Source organism: Lutzomyia longipalpis, chromosome 2 (genome assembly GCF_024334085.1).
Source record: "Lutzomyia longipalpis isolate SR_M1_2022 chromosome 2, ASM2433408v1".
Lineage (NCBI taxonomy): Eukaryota > Metazoa > Arthropoda > Insecta > Diptera > Psychodidae > Lutzomyia > Lutzomyia longipalpis.
The window spans coordinates 31,520,896-31,547,547 of record NC_074708.1 but is presented as its reverse complement, the minus strand read 5'-3'; the positions used below and the strand labels follow the sequence as shown (position 1 = coordinate 31,547,547).

Below are 26,652 nucleotides of genomic sequence, written 5' to 3'. Positions count from 1 at the left end.
TAGAACCCTTTGCCAACTTATTCGACTCCTGTCTCCCCTATAGACAGAAGAAAGTTCAATAAACTGCAAAAAATTCAGCAAAAACTCCCCTACAACCACATTAGAGAAAATCTCAACTGAAGAATCACGAAAGCCCATAAGTTAATGTACCTTATCACACTCTTTACGAATTTCTTTCTCTTTCACATTGAAAATGCTCACTTAGCGACACTCTGATTCAGTGAGAGAAGCGAAAGCACTCAAACAGAATAACTTTGCAAGTAAAAGATTTCATTTCGAAATTCATCACACACCAAAAATTTCACTATGGCGGTGAATTCCGCTAAACTATCCGGGTTACTTCATGATCTTTTTCATTTTGTGGCTTCATTTTTTTTTTTTGAAGAAAAGAACCATCAAGATTGCCACACACTCGTTAAAACGGAAACACTTTATAACAAGCTTCTGCTTTCATTTCTAATTAAATTTATAACAAAAATGTATGTGGTGCTTCGACATAGAGGCAGAGAGGCAGGAGAGAGAAGCAAAAAAAAACTATATAAAGTTATATCATTCTTCGTGTCTCTTCCGCAATCTACCCAGACGGTGTCTCTCACACTATAACACTTTAACTCTTTCACAGGCAAATCCAAAAATAAAGGAGCACTAAAAGGTGGATATTTTTTTTTTTTTTTATTTTTTTGCTGAGGAAGGAAAAGTAAGGGGAATATTGCAAATTTTCAAAATTTTTTGTTTGCTCTAATAACAAAAAAATTGAAAAGTTTACTATATGTGATCGTTCTGGAAAATTCTGTATGCAAAAAAATATTTTCTTAACGTCTACAGCCGATGTGGTCGTGACACTGGATTGAATTGAAGTATAAATGAACACATACTGTCTTTGAGGAAAAATATGTATTGTAGGTACCTACTCATAGTTCTGTAAGTGAGAGCTTTTATCCCCGCCCCTTTTGGTTTATAAGCTGCTGGAAATTATATGCTGTATACCTATGTATATGTAGTACAGAATGGAAATTCCAGTTTCACTTCCGGTTTTCCCAGTCAAATTGGCACACGAAAAAAAAACGCGGCGCTCACAGACAAATTAATCATGCCGCAAAGGGGGAAGAGAAAAGCGCAATATCGGGTCGAACAAAACGTTCTTGGTTGGGTATATAATTGGTGAGAAATCACCTGACGATCGTGAAAGATCAGTGTGGAATATTTTGTTGTTGTTCAATTAAATTCATTGAATGAAGATATTATTAATTAACGCGCGAATTCTTCAACAATTTTATCACATAACTTCATTTTTGCTCGACTCGCGATTAAATTAAGCAATTTAATGTTAAATTGGATCTATGTCTCTCTCTTCCATCGCATATTAAATGTTCCCCCCTCTTTGTATATTTAATTAATTGACGGGGTGAGAAACTGACGGAAATATTTTTGCTGTAGTCATCTATATAAATAAGTAGGTATATGTATTTATAAGAATCACAAGGATTTTCACATTTTTTCTTCTTGTTTAATATCACACACAAAACACACGAAAAAAAGACGATTAAATCTCAAATGATGGCAGAGTTATCATGATTATCGCACCACACAGAGTATTTAACTTTCCTCCAACCAGACGCTCCGCCAAGACACACAACATTTACGAAACGATTTCAATAGTCAACTGAGGATGATCACAGAAGTGATCAGCGTTCGCAGCTTTGAGAAGCGCGTTGGTTGAATCTGCGAAAATTTTCGTCTGTGGTTCCCTTCTAAAATTCTTTGTGACGATCGCTTCCTCTCGTTCTCGCAACTCGTCGTCCGTCTTGGTAATCTTTTTCATGAAACAGTCGCCAATTTAGTTAATAATAAAACATTGTGTGTTGTCTCGAAGTCAATGAACGTCTCTTCATATATCCCACATTTCCACACAATCTCTCCTTCATTCGTGTGATCATTTCCCCGAGTGATCAACACTATACTTGAGAATGAGAGAAGCTTTTTTTCTTCTTCTCAGTGTGTAGACTGACATTTTTTTCTCTCTCGAATATATGTATGTAAAAAAAAATTTAAGAGACAATAATTCCGAATTGGGAGAAAAGTATCTCTGAATTTTAATAAAATGTCTTTATTAAATTTTAAATTTAATCTTTTTCATCTTCTTGATAAATCTTCCCCAAGAGCGTTCTGTCTTAAAGAGTTTTATGCACATTTCATGGAAAATGGCCCAAAGCCTTAACCAAATTTTAGTTTTAAAATTATTTTAGAGGATCATCAGAGATTAAAGAAAAGTGTGATTATTTCCTGGAAAAGCACTGGGAAATGTACGAAATTTTCATAAAGATTCAACCTTTTTTTTTTTATTTATCAATCAGCATCAAAAATTGTATATCAATCTAGAATCAAATATATAATTCGGCCAGAGCTTTCACATGAGACAATTTTTTGTTTAAATTTCAATTTTATGAGCTTTTCCGACACTTTACCAAAAAAATCACACCAATCTCTCTTATTCTTTGAGAATTTCGGGGCACATATAACTGAAACAAGCTTTTAATATTTATGAAGAATTTGAAGAAAAGAATTTCAAATAGAAGAAATGGAGATGTAAATGGTTGATAAATCTCTATAAAAATCATCTTGCTCTCTTTAGCACTGAAAACTTTCCATTCAGGCATCTTAAGAGTTTCACAAACTTTTTTTTTGGTGTCTACTGGATCCGTCACTGGCGGTACGATGTTGACGGAATGCCCGGAAATTCCACAGGTATGATTTAATAGTTGGCTTCACCAATAAAAATAACAATGTGTGATCTTGTGCGTGATGATCGCACACTCGATGGCACGTCACAGTTCACGTGTCCTTGAGTGATATCTCCACACTGACTTTTCTTCTTCTTCTCTGCCTGCCCACACATTTAAAATCCGCCCGGGGCCGGGCACTTTCGTGATCGTGGTGGGAATTATTGGTTTTTATCACCGATCGACGTGACTGTATGTCATGTTGGACAGCGAGATGATTCCGATCGGTGTGTTGGTTGTAAGAGAGCTTTTATAGCATATTTTACTCGCGAGAAGCCAATAAAAATTTTCGCTATATGCCCAATTGCCCAGTTCAAGGTAGTTCGTGCGACTTGAGCACGTCCGGACATTCACTTTGTCAGAGTGCTTCTCTTCGTCGTTTTTTTCTCCTCTTCTCGTGTGTGTGCCATTGGCGTTAAAGAGAATCAACGAAAAGTCCCGCAGTAGGGTTGAGATATAAAAGCTCGCCTATATGTGGGAATGAGTGGTGTTACAGCAGCAAAAATGGAATGAAAAAAAAAAAGGAGAAGAAGAAGAATGATCGCGATCTTCCATCTCCTGATCTTTTCGCATATATTGTAGCATACCACACCATCTCCCATTTCTTACAAACCACGATCGTCTCGCGCGATCTGACACTGTGCTGCTGCTGCTGCTCTCAAGATGTTTTGTTGTATTTGTATGGTACTCTGTGCGAAAATTGTGTGTTGTTGGGGTTTGAGGAAAAAGAGAAGAGGATGCAGATGAGACATTTTAATATCGCACCCATTTGAATAAAATTCTCCCAGCAACAGCACATTCTTGCTCATATCTTTCTCCCCGCAGTTTCGCCGCCGTGGCTCTGCGAGATGTGCGCTGCGCTGTGTGATCACTCCCCAAAGTGATCTCAATTCCATACTGTACATTGCCATGTTCTCTGTTGCCCCCGGGGGGACTCACACACAATCTCTCGCGCGCCCCCCGATGGCGATCCATCGTTCCTTCACCACGATCTTCACCCCCTCGCTGCGCCTACCAAATACAAAATCGTCTTCTGCCCCGGATGGTGTCTGACTTCTTGTTTCTATATTGGTTTAAATTCCTGAGGCGTCGACGTTTAATTCGCGCCGCGCAATTCACCGTCGACCTTGAACTGTGTGGAGAGTGAGACGATCTCACAATATGTGTAATGCACTTGTGGTGGCATTCATTCATGGCGATCTTTCACATGCACACACCCGACCTACGGACTTCTCGTCGCGAAGCTGCTCTCACTCCGCGCTGTGTCGATGAATGGGGAGACTGATCTTATCTCAGGCTGGTTGTTTCTTTTCTTTTTTTCTTTTAATACCATTATTTTCCTTTGGATTTCCTACCCAGACCACAAAAAAACACGATCACTCTCAATCGCAGCATTTTCCTTCATCGCGCTTCAGACTAGAATTTTCTTTCTCAATTTTTTTTTGTCTTTTGCTTTCATTCCATACGATTCCCATTGGAATGCACAAAATCACAGACAACGACACACAACATATAGAGACAAATATATATGAGACTTTTGTGTCAATTATTTCTCAAGATCACACGAAGATCATCACTAATTTTGTTTATTGTACACACTGCAAAATGGGGCGTCAACATTGCGTCTTTTGTTTGGTGGAAAATATGACGCAAAATCCATTAGTGGGGTTAAATTGAATAAATTTTTTTGGTGGATAGTTTTTGTCGATCTGCTTCGAAGTTATGATCACCTTAAAAAAAATTGCGATCGGTTGTATTTCAAATGATTGGTCAAATGCTTTTAACAGGTTTTTCAATTTTTCATTCACAAATAAAATTTTCAAAAATTTAGTTATTGTTTCTTTTTTATTATTTCTGTTTAATTTATTATTTTAATTGATGAGGAATAAAATATTTTTAATTCAATATTATTTTAACAATTGTTTTTGAAGTGACTACAAACCAATTACATAAATTCCTTTGTGATTCACTCACAAATTAATGTCAAGCATTACTTAATGTTACTCCACCTAATCTATTTTTCATCTCTCTTCTTATTTTAATTTTATTAATAATTTTGTTTTCAATTAATTCATTGATCAATTACCGCCAGAGAATTAGCGTACCATTCAATTTTCTTTCAAAATGAATCTGTAGTAGGTGCAATGTTGAGTGATCTTGACTGATCTTAAGTGATCACTGTGTATGATCACAGTGGGAAGAGATCATATCGTCTCTCTTATTAAATCCCATTATAATTATTCTATTTTTCGCGTGAGTTGCGTCAATCAAAATATATTATTTTATTGTGTTTTTTTTTGTATTTTGCGAGCACCACTATCGTCACTGGATCACAATTTGTCATGTATTCGTGCGTTTGTTGAGTCAAAGCCAGAAAAATTCTCCCCTTCTCACCATTAAAGTCAAAGATGAATGATCTCAACTAGAGTACTGTCTCCCAGTGGACTTTATTCATATGTTATGTACTTGTAATGTCGCGCGGGTTTTCCCATTAATCTGAATTTACAGATATTTCGTTTTTTTTTCTCCTTCTTGCGGTGTCAGTTGGAAGTGAGCAACATTACGGTTGTCTACATGGAAAATTTGCTTTCTCTAATCTGCTCCTCTATATAACGAAAGCCACAAAAAGAAAGAATTCATCATCACGGGACATTCCAACATAAAATTAGCGTCATTCCATCTGCCAGAAATTTTAATTAGTTCTTCATCTTATTTGCACATATAATTATGAGTTTTCGGCAGGGAGCAGTGTATGGAGGTAATATTAGAGATTATTGTACAATACCATAAGCAAAATATAATGAAAATGGTCGAGACAGAATGCAATGTGTGTGGAAAATGTAGGACAATGTCAAATACACATTTTAACATGTTTTATATTCAAAATGGTGATATGAAGGTTTTCTTGAAATTGCTTTTTCCACCATACACTGTGTACTGTATACATACGGTTTGCTTAGCCATACTGTATTTTGCAATTGGACTCTTTATGTGTTGTAAGTTAAATTGATATATAGGTAGTTTATGCTACATAAATATATATTTCTTTTTTTTTTGTACACTTTTTCACTTCTTTAATTGTGGAAGTGCTAATGTTCACAACACCTTGGACTTCAATTGAAGCATATCATTTGTGTTACAATGTTTTCTTGCAATTTCTCACTCAATTAATGGGTTTGGCTCAATTGCACGAAGGAAGTGTTACAGAAAAAAGAAATTTCTTCTTCATCTCACTGTATCCATGCATTATAATTCATTTTCAAATGGACACTGTTGTATGTTATTGAGATGAAAAAGAAGTGTGTAAGGAAAAAATAAGAACTTGGTGGTGGTTTTGCTACAAGATTTTATACAAAATAATAAATAACCATGGAAACAAGTAGGAGAGATAGGTAACAACATGAAAGAAATTAGCACTGATTAGAATCTGTGTCTTATATGTATATCATCGTAATATATGTAGATGATGAAGTAACATTCATTTTGGGTGGTTGTGTAGCGCGAAAAGCTCACAGATGAAAAATATTAGCTACATACTACAGTAAAAAAAGTCTCAGAGTGTGTGTATTGGTTAAAAGCCAAATGAATGACCTCCGATGAACCTTCCAAGTGAAAAACTGGTAATCCTTGCAAAATAGCAAAATCCGCGTGTGAACTTGAAGACGGCAAATCAAGCGAACCACCAGCATTGTTCCCAGAACTTGCTTCTCTGTCTCTCCTTCACATTTCTTTTTCGCCTTCTTCCATAAGGTGGCCAAGAGAAGAGGAGAATGGCTCATTATTTATAGGAGCTGAGTCATCATGGATGTCGAATAATTGTAAGCCGTGGCGCAAGAAATAAAATTCTGCCTTAAATATCCCACCCAATTGTCGCAATTTCAAGAATTATATACATGTGAACATATATAACTCTATACGTTTTTTTGGGGATTTTATACATGAAATATATTACAGGCAGTGCCTCTTCGTTAGGGCACTGATAAGGTCTCATTTTTTGGAGAGAAAGACCAGCACGGTATTTCCAGTAAATATTGTGCAAACATGACAAATTTCACACTTCCGGCCTTTGTACAGATATAAATATTTTTGGGGTCATGTAACCCAAACTTTGGATTTAACATGCGATAAGCTTTTGTATCCGTAATGAAATTTAAAAAATTAATTTGTAAAAGTCAACAAGGTATTTTTGAAAGTACATAATAAAACTTTTTTTTAAATTATTTTCTTGTCTTATGTGATTGGAATTCAAAACGATTTTTTAAATGTAAAAATAATAAATTAGCAGAGTTTTAGGGTCTTTTAGTGACTTTCTTTGATGTTTTACATAAGCTTAAAAGTTTTGGCAAAAGAAGGATTAATCTGTATCTTAAATCGTTCTTATTCTACCGTACAATCATCATAGTACTTGATTATAGTAAAAAGAAAATATCAACACACAAACACACATCATTCACTGCAAAATGTCATTGCCATATAGAAGAGAGAAAAAAATTACCTGATATGTTGCATGATGTAGATCCGTGAGAGGTCCCCTTATGTGAGCTTTTTCAAGCACTTGCGATATATAATTGTTTGTAATCCATACGGCATCTTCGTCACATCCTTGCGGTCGTCCAATTAATTTTCCCCGTTCACAGATGAATATGCACACAATGTCAATTGCAAAACCATGGAAATAATCTGGAAGGACAGAGTGAAAATTTCATTGTTAGCTTTATGTGGAAAAGCGTCATATTAAATGTCGCAATTTCAATACCGAGAAATGTTATTGAGCTTTTTCCCCCCTGCCATGTACTTTGTGTTGTTTTTCCATTTTATCGAGAATGAAAATACACAGGTGGACATACGAATGTAAAGTGACTTTTGTAATTTTTCTTTGAATGATTTTAGAAAAGAATTTAAAATTGATTTTGCGAATTTAGAAATTATTTTTGAATTTTATTCTTTTAGCATTTTCGTGTGTTGGAATCATGGGATTGTATGTCCGGAATAACTGAAATTCCGGTATTTAGCATATTTTAACTGACCTTTAAGATAAATTGCTTGTTAAGAGAAACGGGTTGAATATATTAAATTGGTTTTTAATTGGACCAAGTGTTAAAGGCACATCCCCAGGGGTTTAAAAGTATTCGGAAACAATGTTGTAATTGCTATGGATGGTTGTGAAATAAAAAGAAAAAGAAACAAAACCCCAACAGACTCTCACGGTTTTGGTCTTCCCGCCACTTCTAACTACATTTGTTTCAAAAAAGGTTCTTAATTGTGTATTTGTCTGGAATATTAATTTCATTGGGAATTTTAATGTCTTTATTGGAATTATTATGTACAAAAGAGGATCACTCGGCAGTCTCTTACAACACTCAATCGACATTGACATTCTCTTAACATTTTTTTTTCCTTTAGTGTTTTGTCTTCATCACAAGGGTTTCGAGTTATTTTTTTTTGGTTTTATTAAAAATTCATTTTGTGCGCAACGAAAGGGAAAAGGAAGTGCAATTAATTGACTCACGATTGCGATCCTCACAGATCGCGAAGAAAAAGAAATGAAGTGATCAATGCTGCAGTAGTTTCAGTTCAATCCACTTTCTGACGCGCGCGATCATCAGACACATTTCCACCACCAGATCGCATGTCTTGATATTCATTTTATTAATTACATGATATTTCTTTCGTCTTTTTTACCTTTATTTTTCATTTCATTATTTGCCCATCTAATGGATGTATTTGTGTGCCTCAGTTTATACACTTTATTTAATTTAATATAACATTTTTCCCTAGTCCCCCAGAGTCGGTGTGTGTTGGGGGATTTTGCGCGGCTAAACATCTACCTCGACTATGTACATTCGTATGTATCGTATATATGTAGGTATCTCGTTGGTAATATTTCTTCTTCCACTTTTTGACGAGGTCCAATGAGCACCACCAAAGGTAAACGCGTGTGAGACACCTTTTTTCGAGCTTTTCATTTCCAAGCTCAACAAAACCACCTTTCGCCTCCCCAAATGTGTGGTGTCCGTGAACAAAAATCGCGGAGCCATGGCGAAAAAGATTGCAAAATTTTTCAACACACAAAAAAGAGTTGATTTTTGCGATTAGCGATTTAGGACAAATTTTCGGCAATCTCCACACTTTTTTTTTCTTTCAATTTGGTAAATGTCGTGGCCCCAAGGAGTCGCCACAAAAGTATTCTCATTGCAACACGTACACAGCACATTACTTTACAATTCTCCATGATAGCAAGCACACATCTTTATCGCGAAATCCACCAGTGAATTCGTCATTTTACAGTCAATTGACGCGACAACGAACTTCCGGATATCGTTGGACTTTTTGCTCACAAGACTTGAGTGTGCGACTGTATGACTCTTTCGTTGGAATTGGATGAAGAAACTCGCGCGTTGTGCTTCAACACAGGAAGACGCGCTTGTGGGATGACGCAAATAATGTTATCAATTACTTTTTCACGGAATGCTAAATGAATTTTTCAGTGCAAAAAGGAGGTACGCGAGAATACAAGTTTAAAAATCCCATTCAAAATCTCAAAAGTAATCAAGAATAATCTTATCGGCATAAAGGTGAGATAATCGAGGTCATCTTCATCCATACACTGTGTTCCTGTTACGAGGCAAATTTTTAATTTATAAAATATGGGCATTATGATAAATTGTATATAGAATAATTAGCAGATAAAGAGAATAATATGAAAATAGAGTTATTTGTAATTTTATTAATTCTTCAATTATTTTTCGAAGTACGAAGGGATTCAGATAAAAGGGGGGACTTTTAGTGAATTTCTTCTTTTCTTACAGTATGTAAAAAAATATTCTATCTGTCTCTTCCGATTCGAAAAAAATACATATTCAACTGGGAAAGACGTGCAGAGTGTCGAAAGCTCTGAGAATGGAATATTTTATTGCTGAATCAAAGAATACAATGAAGCTTACCGAAAAAATAGAAAATACGTAATTAATAATTCCTTCTATCCCTACAGAATAGATCTATAATTTTATTTACACAGTTACTTCAAAGAAAATTTACGAAGAATTTCAGTGGTTAGATTCTAATATGGAACGCAATCTTTCTATATAATTTTCCTTAACATTTTTTATGGATATGTGTGTAACAGTATTGTTGTGTGCTTCTACTCGGGAGCTTTCAGCACATACAGATTCACAAACCATGATATAAAAAAGTTTGCTAAAAATTCGTATAGAAAATTTGCGGTTCACATTCGAATCTAGCCACTGGAAAATAGCTTATTTTGGAAAATTTTAATACCTACATATTTTCCCTAAACTTCTGAGCAGAAAGTTTTTCTTAGCAAATACTAAAAGATAAAAAAAAATGTTCTAACCGTTCTAGCGTATAGAATTTTAACAGAATTTCAATTAGAAATAGTTATTCATAAAAAAACATATATTCTGAAAAAGATTCATATTAAATAATGTATTAATTCTACTCCAATTCCGTAACTTTTCTAGCTCTGTGCATCAATAGAAAATGAACATTTCTCTTTCAAAAGCTTTTCAAATTGAACGGGATAACTTCTCTGCCTCTCTCTCTATGCCGTGGAAATGGCAAAAGTTTTCATTTTACCATTTAGAGAATGAATCTCGATAAGACAATTAATTTTCCATGTTAATTTCACTTTGGTATTGACGTCAAATGCTGATTGTTTGCATGAAGGAAACTCAAATAGACAATAGATTGTGTGGCTGTTTCTGTGTTGAAGAATGAATATGTTAAAAAAGTGTGCCCACACATCTTGCCATGATGCAGATCGTATATGCCTTATCAATGGGAATTCTATGTGGCTCCGATAAGTGAGGCATATAGTCTTTTTTTTTTCTTTCCAACATTGGGGAATTCCGCCCCCTTGGCCTCCATGGCATACATTTTACCGCATTGTGTAATCCACAGCACAGTGTATGTGGATTGTAATAATGGGTGACCAAGAGAACCGCAAGAGAATCACTTGCTGGGTGAAATTCCCGAGAAAATTGTTAAATAAGATAATTTATTTTATTTTTTTTTCGGAGGGTAGAGAGAGAATGGCACGAGCAGTGAGAGGTAATTGACTAAATGGTGTGTTATTCCACTGTGGATGACGTCAACTGGCCACAAGCTTTTTTTCCAAAGCAATTCATGCGCCACTTTAGGTGGGTGGGAAGGTGGAAGAGCTTTCACGCGCGCCACAGTCACGACGCAATATCGTCTTTCATTATATACTTTTATTTTAATGGTACAATGTCGCGCAATTTCTCTGAATTGAACGTAATTTCCAACAAAATATGACCTTATTCTGCATAAATGATTACAAAACAACAAAATGCATGAGATTGCAGGAAATTGTCGCACATCTGCTGTGTATCAGTTGAAATAAAATAAAAAAACAAAGTCCTTTTGTAAAAAAAAACTCCCTCCATGAACCAGAAGAAATTTCGAAAGAAAGAAATCCATCTTCAAGTTCGTCAATGTTCCACATAATAAACTAAATTTCATTCCATGTCTACCGTAGTAGTGTGAGAGAGATAAAAACACTCTTGGAGATAGGCAAAGAAGTTATCTACCTACACGGTGCTTTATTTTTCTCAATCTTTTTTTTTTCATACCATACAGAAAGGGTTCAATGGATTCTTCTTTCGCGTGATCTCTTCTACTTAAGCCTCTTTTTCACATATGAATGAATGTCTGTGTTTGTGATGTGAAAACTTAATTTTTTTGTAACGTTTTAAGAATGAGAAATTATTCAATAATATATGCCTTTTCCACACTGGAGCAGCATCATTTATAAATTGCCGAAAAAAAATCAGAACAGTTTTTTTTTGGGGGGATTTCTCTTAAGGCGAAGTTCAGGCTGAAGACCAACATTTGGGCCGATTCGGTTGTGTAGTGTGTGACTCAGGAGAAATTCTCGGGACGCAATGAGTCAAAAAAAAAATGTGGAAGTGATTCATTCATAAAAGAAATTGCAAAAGTATTTTGTGGATAGGAAGTGACACATTGCTCGGGGGGAGGTACATGAGAAAGAAAAACAGAGAAATGTATATGAATTTCCGTAGGAGAGACTGGGGTTAAATGAGTCACATTTGGGACTTTCTTATTGCAATTCTTCAGACAATGTGGCTTCGGTTATTAATATTTAAATTCGTTAAAATATTATAATTTTAAAAGTTGAAAATAAATTTATTTTTCCAAGAAGAAGAATTTATGACCACTTTTTTTCTTTATTGACTTCATTGCAAAATTTGCATTTTGTAGGATTTTCCTCATATCTTGATGCTACATTTTATCTCAAAATATTCATATTAAATTAATAAAACAATGTGTAGTAGATTTACAAAGATTTTATAGTGAGGAACTCAGTTCTAATTACGACAGTGATCACGACTAATGACTAAAATGCAAGAAGTGTCATTGCGCCTACAATGAGCATAAGTCCAGCAGCTTTAGATTAAATGCAAAAACCGACTTAATTAGCCGCGCCCACTCTTTAAAATAATTTACATAATACATTTTAGACTTGAGTGCTATTAAGTCTCATCTCTTGTCGATCTCTGTACGAAAGTACCTTAAGTCATTTGGGATGCAATTAAAAACAAAAATGAATAAGAAAAATTCTATATTTGAACTAACCTTTTTTTTTTACTTTACCACTAATTAGGCAAGATCATAAAAATGTAATAGCAACATTATGTAAACAATTATGCACATTATGCAAAAAAAATTATTGCAACAATGTCGTAAAATAAGATATTTTTTTTTTACCACCAAATTGCTCTTTGCACTTAACCCGAGACTTCCCTAAAGATTTATCGCACTCACGAATTCCCAATTAGATGGCGAAAGCTCAAAAGTGAAGAATTCACAAAACGTAGGCGAATTCCAAGTGATTTTAATTGCGCGATGGAGAACAAGTTGATTCACCGGATCTCTTTGGTGTGTGGTGAATGAATGGCGTGAGTTTTTTTTTGGGAGAGGGCAAAACATCATATAAAAATGCCCGTGTGGATGCTGCTATGTACATATGTTGTGATGTATAGAAAAAATAATAATTTCGAAATTATAATTTGAAGAAAATATGAAAGAAACATTCAACCCACCGCATTTTTTTTTCTTCAACGAAACCAATATATGCCAAGCGCAACCATATGAATATTATTTCGTTCCAATCGTCGTGCTGACGTCAACCCCAAGGTATGCAGTAAATTTTCAAAAATACCGTCTTGGTCATTCTGAATTCCACACACTGTTGAGAGCCACCTTGGTATCCAAACTGATACGCCACACTCTTATATACAGAAACTATTTGTTCATTGAGAACATTGCAGCACCTTTTGTGAAATTTAGGGGGAGAAAAAATCTCAAAAGTTTTATCTCTTTTTTTTTCGGAAAATTCATCGTAAACTCACTGATAACCACCAATCACTTCACAAATAAAATAAATAAAATTGCGATCAATAGAAGATAAGTTGTATGTGAAAGTTAGCAAACCGTTGTAGCACCACTGATTAGCCGTTAGGTATATTATGTTGTAAGAAAATGGTGGAGTCGGTTATTAAAGAAAAATTCACAAACTGAAGAAGAAGTTCTCCGGACGGATGCGTTGCTGTCAGATTGTGAGTCAGGGAAAGACTAAATGGTGGAATAGAATCTTTGTTGAGGCATCACCCAATATGTTTGCTATGTATGTATATATATTCCTTATAGTGCAGTCTGGTTGGTATAAAATTTCTCCACCGCCGCATCAACGGAGCAACAGCAGCGCGCTACTGACTCTAATCATCATTTCGGGGGGCGCTATATTGCGATAATATATATATGTATATAGTAAAAGGGATACGTTGAAGAGGGGAAAAAGTGAGACAAGAACTCAGATATATATAACCCGGGTTATATATATGAGTATCTCTGTCTGGCACATCTTCAGCACGAATCTCCCTCCCTCGGTCATCCAGAGTGAGATGGATACCCCCCCAGAGTGCTTTGAATTCTTCAGGCACGTTTGCCTATGTGCAGGTTTTTTTCCATCCAACTCTGCAAAATGTGCGAAGGAGAGGAAAATCCCAAATGGTTTCTACACATAGCGCTTGCGTGCCAATTGCGCTTGGGGTAAACCACTTCGAAATGCCCTTCCAACATTCTGGCATTCTACTCACTCGCACTCCTTTGCTTTTTCCCGACCATCTCTCATCGGAAAGTTCTTTTGCAAAATGATCATCCACAGATCTCTCACTCACTCCCATTTAAGCTACCAATATATTGGATACCCCACTGCGTCTGGCGGTAGGGTTTGGCGGACGGCGACGACACGCCAGGAATGAGGACGGACGCAGGGTTTTGCGTCTAGACATGACTTTATGCTTTTGTGCAAATTCTAACCGTGTATGTGTGTGTGTGTGATTTTTGCAATCCCATTGCCATTTTCGTGTACCTACATACAAATCCTACACCCATAAACTCGAATCGATGGGTATTTTATATATAGTTCCACTCTCAAAATGTACATAGTCCCCATAATGCCACAATATTTGTGACTCATGCGCAATTTTATATGCCCCTTGTATGATTGTGTGTTGAGAATGATTGGAATGGACTCATGTATGACTCCCGAGGGCGACGAACCTAGGATATTGGTTTTACCCGGATCTAATGAATATTTTCTGTATATATAGCACTGTCGTCTACCAAATATAGGGGTTGAGATGTCAAGGAAAATCAAACCAATATGGGGGTTGAGTGTTACTTCCTCTACCCTCCAGGTTAATTTGGTCCAAGCCCATTGCAGGAAAGGAGAAAAAAATCCCAGACTACGGCGTAGTAGTAGAAATATTGATCCACTCGTTTGATAGTGATCCGGAAGACATTGGCTGCTGCCGAGCGACATCCCCCACCCGAAAGGATATTTTACGTGAAAACCCATACACGTTAGTCAGCATCCCGAAATGCTATGTAGTCGCGCGTGTGTGTGTGTGTGTTGGTATACTTCAAGGAGAGAGGAGATATTTTGGGGCATCATACCCGTGAAATAGGGTAGGTTAGGGATTGCGACGTCGCGACGGCTGAACCCTGTAACAGTCTATGGCTCCCCCCTTGGCGCACACACCCTCGCGCGCGTTCACCGAGGGGTCGAATACTCGCCAAACTTTCGTCAACCCTCCTGCGGGTCGTTCCCTCGGTCGTCAACTCTGCGGCATTTTGGGGGTTGGGTGGTGTATCAGAGGTGGGGGGGGAAGAGGGGGTACGGGGTGCTAACCCTGCGTAGCTCAAATAAACTTCAAGCAGGGTGGCTCGTGTGTGTGTTTTGTTGTGAGAAATGAACAACCAGGGGTATGAGGTAGAGTGTAATGCACCCATTACGCGCGAAAATGAAGGGCGATTCAGTCTGCAGAAAAAAAAAAACACACACCATACCCTTCTCTCAAATACAATAATTCCAGACGCCAGACAGACTGAATGTACCTAAAAAAATTGAGGTACTATACATAACGCTTTATCATCTTTAAAGTTTTTTTCTTTATTTTATTTTTTTTTTGTTTTCGGACACACCAAGAATCCATGTCAATCTCCCCTGTTTTTGGAGTCTTATTTGGTCCCTCTGGTGTGCCACTTTTCCCGTATAGTGCGTGAATGCACACTGGGGAGTGTTTTAAAGCACTTTTTTTGCGATCATCCTAAATTAAATTACATGTTCTTGGCGAACTCTTGAAGAAGTCTGCTGAAAATGTGACACACAGACTTGAAAGCATAATATCATTTAAAAGTTATATGTGTTCGCAAAAGTATTTAGGGGAGAACGTGGTTAAATTGACCATTTAAAATCTTCCATGAATGCTTGACTAAAAACTTCAATAACTTTCATCTGAAATATAAAGAAAATTGATCAGTCGGATCATAAGATTAATACACTTTGATCCCAAAAAACTGCCCTTAGGTTGATGTGCCTTGAGAGCCCCCTATTACTTTTGAAAAAAAAAAAGAAAACAAGAAAAATTTTAAAAAAGATAGTCTGAGTGTCTATAAATAGACGTAGTAGGGGGCTCTCGAGATTTAACAACGTAAGGTAATTTTTTGGATCAGAGTGTATCAAACTTCCGGTATAACTGATCAATATTCTAAGTCTTCCAAACAGAACTTACATTACCCTCTTTTCTTCTATATCCAAAACTATATACTTGGATGGTTTTTCAAGCTGACATTCTAAAGACGCACCATTATACAATATTCATAGGACACAGACCCGATGAAAACCTCAAAAAAAAAAGGAATTGTTTACACGGCTATATAGTTTTAACTATCTACGACTCGGAGTTGTAACGTGAAATTAATAACTTTTTGGGCCTTAAAATAAAAATTGTGGTTAGCGAGGGAGAAAAGGGTTTAATGCCCTCTCGTTAATGATGGGTTCTCTTATTGAATCCCCATACGATATATTCCTTCCTCAATTCATGTTTATTCACTCAATTTTTTTTCCCTCACCGACGCACGGGTGTTTTTAGTGGCCTCGGGGGGTTAAAATGTGTGATATAACATTATTTTGGTGGGAAAAAAGAGAGAGACCAAAGACGACAAACTGTGAGGACATTGAAACAAGAAAAGGCCTCTCTATACGAATTTATGCGTATAGTGTACATCTGATGCCACGTCAATAATGAAGTAAACAATGCAGGAAGTATTAATCATTGTGTCATGATGATCTTATTGTTGTCCATCAAAAGGTCCCACAGACGAGGGAAATTTTTTGTCCTTCAATATAATTCCAATAAAAATGTTAGTTCAAACAGGGGGAAAAAGGGAGGACCTACAATTTCAATTTTAGTCTCATCACAATTTACTCATTGAGTGTCAATTTCCAAATTCAATTTCAATATAATTCCACTTCTTGAGTGAATTTCTGATGATCTCCGTGATTATGAAAGAGGAAAAAAGTTTTATCATTAACCATAGAAAGATCACTGCTGCCATTTACCAATTAAGTCGTGTGTAGTGGCTGTACCACACCATGTGGGTCACTTCACAAAAATATGGGATTTAATTGAAAAGAAATGCCAAGATGATGGTGGACCAGGATATTTGATTGATGACCTCATACTGCATTGCTTTCAAAATACCACGCAGTAACACACAAAAAATCAATTTATGGTGGAATATTCAATCACTTGCGAAATTCACGTTTTTTTTTCTCTCCCATTGACTCCATATGTGTTAAAATATTTTTAATGATTCATACGGGGAAAATAATGTCAATGTGGTGAAATAGGCAAATGCCAAATAAATATTAAAACATTTTTATGTTATGAAAAAAGTTGGGATTTTTACTTAGGCGAAATACAAACTAATTTTTAAATCAAGTTTTTTTTTTCTTTCGCCACGTTCACTTGCGGCTTTAGATTTGAAATCTTCAGAAAAAAAATCCGGCTAAATTGTTATAAAGATATGTAATACAGGGTTGTTCACAAAATTTGTAGAATAGTTTTTGTTTGATCTCATCGTTAAAAATTTGATTTTTCTTTAAAAGTTTATCGTTGACTTTGAATACATTGGTCCCATTGGTCGTTAAGTGGTTAAAAGATGGTTAAGATTTAGACCATAAACTTGCTTCTATTGCTTTCAATTAATCAAAAAAGAATCTTAAATTAAAAATAAAAACTTTCTAGGACAATGAAAAAAATTTTAAAAATTTTTGCCAAAAATTAATTTCATCATCTTTCATCACTGAACTACACACAAAGTTCACACTCACTCATAGCTAGAGTTCACGTGTAGTTTCGCGTTTATTGCTCTAAAAATTAAGTTAATAAAAAAGCGAATGATAGTCACCTGCACGAATTAGTGACTCAAGAATAATGACCTATTGGAGCATGACTGGTCATTTCTGACTCATGTAATTGCGCCTAAATATAAAATTCGATTGCTCTCTCTTCGCCCCAAAATGAGTCAGTTTGCTAATGATATTGTTTTATTTATTAACAAAAAAAGATTTTTTTCGTAAGTTTCTTTAAAAAATATCAACTTAAAAAAAAGAAGCAGTTTTCCGATACTTGGCCTGGGAAATTGCAATAAAGTCGCTTTTCACGAACTAATTTCTTGAGCTTATTAAATAAAGATCTAATGAAAGCTCTAAGTAAAGCGCTAATGCTAATTTAAAAAAAAACAGTATTCAGTATTCACGGAGTAGTTAGAGTGTTTTAAATTCTTGGATATGTAATACCCGTAGACACAGACTTTAAGAATTGAGAGCTAGGTACATATAATTACTGAAATCTGTAGCAGAATGTTAAGGGCGGTTGATTATTCAATTAATCTGAATGAATGAAAAATAAATTCAATTTTTGCAAAACAAAATATTTTTAATAAAAGAATATTAGGAGTCTAATACAAATGATATTCGACACAATCTGATTGGAAAAACAATTGTTACTCTCAAAAGTTTACTGCAAAAAGTCTTAATATTTAATTTCTATTTTTTTTAAATACAATTAGCCTTTATTTTGATCTTAAACCTTAAGTCAACATCACGAAATAAAGACTAGACAGACATTTTTTTACAAGAACAATTTCAGTGGATAACCCTGTAGAATGGTACAGCCAATAAATGTGTGAATTTGTAATATCTTTCAAAGTGAAACGAAAAGAGAGAAAATAAAATGATTTCAGAATGTGCACTTGTGTGAAAAAAACTTATTGTAACCTGATTTTTTCGAGGAATTTACTAGATTTTTTCTATTTTAGCTAATATTTTATTCACAAAAAAGAATAAGGCGACTAAAAGAAAAATCATTTAGGACGATATACCTCTGAAATAGTTTTAGAGGAGCTTTATAATGCAAAAGACGGGAAATCTATTAAAAGAAAATGACTGTCGCGTCAAGTGGGAAGTTGGGTGTTTTCTCATCGAGCAAATACCAGAAAATTGGTAGTAATAGCATGCACAAACATAGAAAATTAGGAACGGAATTTTTGAACAAGATGAAGCGACGGAAAAGTGAAACTTCCCCCTTTTTTTGGCTTGCAAGGTGCCCTGATTGTACAATTTTTTTTTTAAAACTTATTCTTCTTTCGCGTCTCCAAGATGCGAAGAGCCCATTTAGAAAAATGAAGGAGACAACAATGAAACTGTGTGAAAATCGACATAGTTTATATAAAATAAAATATAATACGACCAAGAGCCACACTTTGAGTGCTTAGCAACAAAAGTCACCAGTCGTTTGATTTTTTTTCGTATATACACACTTTCCGCCAGAAGACGCGTGAAAGAGAGACTTATTTGAATTGTTTCGTGTGGCAGAAAGAGAGAAATCGCAATAAACGTGTACAAGGAGCGTATTTAGTCACTGAAATACAATCATTTTCTCATATTATACTTTTGAGTGTCCACCACGAAAATTTTTCTTGTATTGTAGCTGAATTTGAATTGATATTTTGCGGTAGATACAACACAAAAACTTAGGGGGTAGTTTAGCTCTCTCACAGAGGGTAGGTATACAATTTAGTGGTTTCTATGTAATCAATGATCTCTTGTATTCATGAGCTTTTTTGCGGTAACCCTCTGGACGCCCTTATGAGGCGCCTATTGAATCTCTTGCGTGTGCAAGAAAAATGTATAATATAATTTTTTTAAGATTCTTTTTTTTTCGTGGAAAATAATTCCCAATCAATGTTGACAATTGATAAAGTAGAAAATGCTCAAGTGCGAGCTGTTATCTGCGGGCTGACGATACTGCGACGGCGTGATCGCATACAACGGGGGGCGATCATGAGTCAGAGTCTACCTTTACGCATTTGCTGTAGAAATTTCTCGAAACAACAAAATTTGTGTATTAGAGAAAAACGGTTTTTGCGTGCAATTTTTATGAGGGTTTCCTCCTTCGAAAAATGCCACTCATTGTATTGCAAATGAACCCCGAGGAGTAAATCCTTGGAAAGGACACGAAACTTATGAGTCGAGGCTAATCTTTGTGTGCCATTGAAGGCACATACATATATGTACATATTTTTTCTCGCAAACATTTGCTGATGAATTTGAATAGATCCCCGATGAGGATTCCGGGTAAAAGATCCAAAAGTGGTAATTTTTTCTTTCTTCCTTCTTTACCATTCTTCTCTTCCTCTGATCCCTACGAGGAAGACCGTGTGCGTTCCTGGAGAAGAACAGGTAGGAAAAATATTGTGTTTCATTGGCATTTTTGCCTTATGTGCCGCAGTAAATGGTTCTCTTCTCACCGGATTTCACTGGAATGGGTGGTTTTTGCTTCATATCTCTTCCACATAGGCATGGGCGTTGTGTGGAGATGGTATATATACATATGTACATAAAAAAGCCCGACAAATGCGAGACGATAGAACATTTAGGATCACAGGGTGCTTGGAAAATATTTTTCCAATAGCATAAGAATCCAAAAATATACATGTGTCATCATGTGATATAATTTCTGGAAAAGTCGGTAGATAATCTTTGCAATCGTTTCAGTTTTTCTTATTAGTGTGCACATAGCTAAGCATTGGGTAACAGTTTGTGGTGGTATGGCGCATGCGAGCATTCAATGAAGGTTTTTACTGAATTTTCCGTAGGTATTCAGTATTTTGCGATCAAATTATAATTGAGAAATTGCCAAATTGTTTGTTTTTTTCGTTATATATCTTTTGACAAATTTTAAAAACTTTTTTTTTGGCATTAAATTAATTAATTATAATTTAAAATGTCGTTAACCTCTTAACGACAATTAAGCTTTGTATATAATCGATCAATGACGCTTTTAGAATTCAAAGGATCACAAAAATAAAAACTTTTAATCAAGCTCAAAAATACAGAAAAAGTTTTTAAAAAAATCCTTAATTCCATTGGTTTGGGAACCTAGGTTGTTATAAAAGGGTTGAGGGGATCGTACGCTAATCGTATCTAGATTAATACCTAAGCATTTTTGAAGTTGATCAGTTACTTTTAATTGAATGCAATATAATGTGCCAAATAAGAAAATATTTCTTGGAATTTCAATGACTTGAAAGTTAATCTTTGATTTGTTTTGATAATGATAAGAGTTGGGGAGATTTTTGAGGAGATAAAGAAGGGAGTTGAGTCACTGTTGTGGATCAGTTTGGAAAAGTTTACAAAACTTTTCCCAAAATACAAAGTATGACGTCAATATTCAATTTTTTGGTTTTTTTTAAGCATAAAGTATTTATTTATGTTAACATTTTTTCGATAATTATTGAAAAAAAAATCTTTATGTTTCATGCTTTGAAAAAAAAAAGGAAAAATCACAAATGTGACGTCATTGTTTGCAATTTTGTGTAAATTTTTGCGGGTTCTTTTCAACTGATCCTAATGGGAAATGGGCAGTTTGTTTGGCGATTTCTTCTTCTTTTAAAATCATATACAATATTAACCGTGTCTTGACCATTCCCTCGAATGAGGAATTTTTCCATACAACAGTGATTAAGCTCCTTTTAAGAAATTCTTAATAAGATGAAATCTGTTGCATATTAAAAAAAAATATTTTAAGCAAAATATAGGCATGCATATAAAGTATCTTAATAGTTTTTCTTTTATGTTTAACAAATAATATTATTAAAAATGTTACGAGCTTAAATTAATTAGGTTCTAAGAATTTGTCAAAATATATTTTAAAATACATATGCAAATACATATTGTGTACATAAATTATGATTTTTAAGAACCTCTCAATATTACTAAAAAGGTCGTTAACGCTATTACTTGACAACGGTGACATGTATACCGAATAAAAATATAGATATATGGTTGTAATATATAATAAAATAGAATGCCAGATCATGTTTCTAAAAATACCTCAACAACAATCACTTAAAATGTACATTTTTATTTGCACTACCATTAAATGACGATCACAAATCTTGAGAAGAATGAAGATACTCTAAGGGAGCAATTTTGGACAAAATAAAATATATTTTGTCTTTTGTGAAGTCTACAAAAGACATTTTATGAAGAGCAATTTTGAATAAAATATCTTTTGGGAGACTTTTGATACATTTTGTCGCCTTTTGTGACGTGTTTTTCTTTCGAGTGGAGAGTTTACAGATGGAAAAAATAAGAAGAAGATAACATTCCTATTAGGTTATGTTTACGTTTGGGGCAATTGAACAATCTGAACTGAATCAATTTTTAGGGAAATTCAAGTCAAGCATGCGTGTAGTCTATTAAGTACCCCAAGGATGTTGGGAAGATCAAAAAACCATCTGGCTTCTAGCTCATCAGTTCGATTTTCATTACACCAAGAAAATGTTAATGAGTCACTCTGATATGATTCTCTTTTACATGAATTGATTGACTCATATTTTATTGCATTAATTACATATTTCGTTTTTGCACATAAGAAGTCGCATCGGGAACATAGGGAAGGGATCTCTGATCCAAAATCCTGATTATATAGGGTTAGAACTTGTCAGCGATCTCCCAAATTTTTGCCGGAAAGACAGAGAAATTCTCCATAACATTTTTGCCCAACACCGCTAAAAGGGAAAATGGACACAGCTAAATTGGCTGAATTTCATATCATTCCACAAATTCTCTTTGCACAAAGCTTCACAATTACCCGAAATTGCATTATTATCCCTATTTCGAGAAACATGACAGAAAACTTTTAAAAAATGCAACGCGTAAACACCAGTTTGACAAAAGATTTTGATTTTATAAAAGCACCTCGACGAGATGCTTGTAAAACACAAAATATTTCTTGTGTAATGTATAAATTATTTTGTGCAAAATTACAATTCTCCTATAAAAATCTTTTGTGGAGACGTTCTCACAAGATTGTCAAAAGATTGACACAAAAAATCTTTTGTCTTTTGTCTAAAATTGCATTAAACGTCAAAATTTTTCAGTTTTTCAAAATATTTCACCTATTATTGTACCTAAAATTGCAAAAATTTCTTTTGTGGAGAGATTGACAAAAGTTTTAGAGAAATATTTTGTGCAAAATTACATTTAATGTCAAAATATTTTGTATTTTCAAAATATTTTGTCTTTTATTTTGTCCAAAATTGCTCCCTAAATCTCTATTTTTTTTTCCTTGCTTTTCTTTCCGATTGCCCGCAAATATTTGATGCCAATAGTCACTTAACAATTCGTATACAGTGTATTATGTATATATATTATATACAAAGTAAGGTAGGTATTTCATACTAAAATATGAAGTATATATATGAAGAGAAGAAGAAAAAAAGTATTTAACTTGACTTTATTCGCCACTCACCTTATTTGGTCGCAGATATACCGCAATGGAGACAATGTCCAGAAGGGGAAAATCCAGTGGCGTCTCTGGCTTCGAGTCTTCGGTCTTTGGGGGGATTTTTCCAATCATTGACGCACTTGAAATTTTTTTATGTTGTTAAATTTTTACGTTTTTTTTTTCAAGAAAAATTATTGATTACGAGCAATTACGCGCAAAGGTAATTAATAACTATGAGATATTTCTTTTTGTTTTAAAGAAAAAATAAAAAAAAGACATGTCGTAAAAACCCCGAAGGTTCTCTTTCTCTCTCAAAGTGGTCGTCTCTCGGGTCGAACTCAAGGCCAGGTAGAGTCTCCGTTCAGAGACTTTCACTTGACCGGCTATTTTGCATGTCACACAGTACTTTTATCGTTACCATATTCATCAAGATTATTTGAAATTGAAATGGTGTCTTGGTGTGTGCTGTTCGCGTTCTTTCTCTCTGCGATTCAGACATTCAGCCAACACGGCGAGGGGGATATTGGTGAATTGGGAAGATCTTTTTCACAGCTCTACGGCATCACATCCCCGATAAACCGTCTTCTTGCTGACTTGCAGATTTATCCGTCCGGGAAGTTGTGTGTCTCTGTCGCGCCACATCGTCATTCCGAGACAATTTCACAATATTGTGTACCGATGCGCCATCCCTCCTCTCACACAGGGGGAAAGGGGTTTGGGTGAGTCAATGTAACTCTTGAGGATTTTCCCATCAACCAAAAAAACTTTGTGATTTTCCATTCCATATGGTTGGGGGTCTTCCTTGATGTTCAGACAAAAAAATTAATAACTTCTTCTGCGTCGTTCCAAATTCATTTATTTGAGAAAAGTCACAGTGTTGAGAAAAATCCAATGTATGTAGTTTTCTTATTGATCGCACAAATTAATTTTCATTGAATTTTCACCAAGCCTCTGGATGTGTGATTTTTTTTCTTGTAACAGTCTCTTCAGTCCATCACTCAATCACTGCAATCACTTTACAACATGCAACTTCTTTTTTTTTTCTTCAAATTTTTCTTTGCCAAAAAAATCACTGATTTTCAAACAATTTGGAAAAACTTTTTCTCATTTTTTATATCGAATTTTTATCTTTTCAAATTAATCGCGGAAAAGGTGTGTGAGAGAGAGAAAGAGAACACTCGGAGCACCGTGAGGAATGGGGGGAATGGTGGTATGTCTGGCTGGAAGATTGGTTGGTGAAGAAGAAGCCGACAGAGAGCTATGATGGAAAATCGACTTCACCAAGAGACAGTTTGTGCTGAAATGAGCTACCAAAGTCGAGTCGATATCAAAGGCACTGCTGTAGCTCGGCTGTGGCGTTTACTCGGCTGAGCTTCGAGGGAGCAATAGCCGGGCACACATACCCAAAACCCACCTTTAGCTCTTGTATGCGTGCACTACCACTACCACCGCTGACTACCCACCGACTCCTATATATCATTTGCTTTTTCAACTCAGGCATTCGTGCAATTTAATACAAAATTCACACAGCAGCGCCGTCGATTTCGAAGCTCTATGGCGCGACTCGATAATTCCCATTTGTTTCTTCTTATTTAATGAGACACCCAACATGTGCCAATATGTGTGCAACTGTGTACAACGTATATAATATGTATCTAGAAGAGCGCCCAACACATTTGTACAATTCTCACTCAGGTCGTTATGACGAAATGATCGCGACGCGACAGAATTTCTTGTCGCCGGGAGTTTACGAATATATGTATTGGGGTGCTTCGTTCACAAGATGATCGTACGGCGAAAATGGCAACACTGTAAAATTTGTCGCCATGCAAAAGACGAGGGGGAAAAATGGTTGTTTATTGCCAACGAATTTCAATTGAAGGTAGAAAGAGAAATTATACATCTATCGTCAGATCCTCCCCCTTTATTTCGTGTTCCTCCTCCCACACGCAATTTACCCACACCACCATCTTATATGTACATAGGTACCTATGCCCAACTTTTCCATCCAATTAATCTCCGCGCAAGAAGCACGATCAAAGTTCCCGAAGAGCTTTCCAGTGATCACACGCGCTTGGAGGTCGGACAGCCATCGCACATATCGTAGTATTGGTGCTTTTGATGATCATTGTGCTCGATATAAGGGAACTTTTTTTTTACCATCTTCCTAAGCAATCTCATATGATTTTTTTAGCACTTTAGTTACTCATACAATTATTACATGGGGTATATTTATAGATATGAGTAGATCTATTTTTAGAAAATGCTCAAATGTATTATAGCAAATATGCCCAGAAATAAAAATGCGCATGGAGGCGGTGTGGACTAAGAGGAGAGAGATTTCACATTGAGATGATTTTGCGCTAACATGAGAAAAATGTTCCAACGTTCTTTTTTTATTTTCTTCTATTTATCCGACATTTTTTTGCACCTCAAGTTCCCCCCATCGATCATCTATATAATCTACCATTAGCTTATGAGAAGACGCGATCATTGCCCCAGAGATAGGTAAGCAGGGAGAGAGGTGGAGTTTGACGTTTTAACATCGATTAGTTTGATCAAGATTTGGCAGATTTGGTGGTGAATTGCGAAATTCAGCGCTTGAATAAAATTTGGTGGTTTAAATTTCTAAGAAACGGCCCCAAACAACGGACTAAGGAATGTTGTGCGGAAATCTTTATCTGCCAAAACAAGACTCTCAAGAGCGTATAGTGTTGCAAAATGACTTTATTTGGAACCATAAAAGAACATTGTCCAAGCCTTTGTAAGAGCACCTCTAACACCACCAATATTACTCACCTCTTAGTGCTATGTCCGGGATAAAGACCTCTCGCGATGCTATTGTACTGAAATAAGGTTTTATGACTAAAAGATCGTAATGGGTTTATTCAATTCATTTGGATTTTATTTTGGGAGGTGAACAAGACCGTGGATCATTTTTTTTCGAGTGAAATTTGCATTTTTGTATTTTTTAGGTCATCTTTTTACATTTTTTCCAATTTTGCAATGAGTGCCAATTTTTTTTACACTAGCTGGGTGGCCGTGATGTGAGGAAAATATTATATACAGGTTTGTACTAAAATCTAGACAATTCTTCTATTGTGTTTAGGAATGTTAAATAATATATATGTATATATTATATATAGAATTCCTTCATTTTGATTAGTGTAATAGGGACAAAATTGGGTTAGGTTGGGGTCAATAACTAAATTTAAAAATTAAAAAAAAAATTGGTCTTTTTGGGTCAAAATATGAAGAAATCTCACACTTAACAGCTTTTTAACACCTGACGTTTCTTTTTTAACGAAGGACTATTATTTCTAGCATTTTACACTTATTCTGACTTTCATTCTTTTTATTTTAAATAATTTTTGAAATCCGTAATAAAAAAAATTGCCGTGTTATGTCAATTTAATTTTTTGACCTCTTAAGAAATATCCTGAACTGTCTGAACTTTAAACGTGCTTATACCTCTTTGTTCAATTTGATTTATTTCTGATCTTTTTTGGTTCTTATCTGAATAAAAAACTTTTAACCTGCAAACAAATCCAATTGCATTAAAAAAATGCAAATTATCAAAATACATTCGATGCAATCCAATATTAGGGCTTTCTTTTTTTTTTAAATAACCTTTTGAAGTTAATAGAGACATATTTAGTGAATCT

At 35.2% G+C, this 26,652-nt stretch overlaps 1 long non-coding RNA gene across 1 annotated transcript in view; it reads right to left on the bottom strand.

Annotated features, from left to right (window-relative positions):
* Positions 1–25,088, bottom strand: part of LOC129790429 (uncharacterized) — a 29,880-nt gene extending 4,792 nt beyond the window's left edge. Inside the window, exons 1-2 of the long non-coding RNA XR_008750554.1 lie at positions 23,012–25,088; positions 7,276–7,460 (exon numbers count right to left, since the gene is read on the bottom strand). This is a non-coding gene — a long non-coding RNA (uncharacterized LOC129790429). The remainder of the gene's footprint in view (positions 1–7,275; positions 7,461–23,011) is intronic.
* Positions 25,089–26,652: the final 1,564 nt, after the last annotated feature.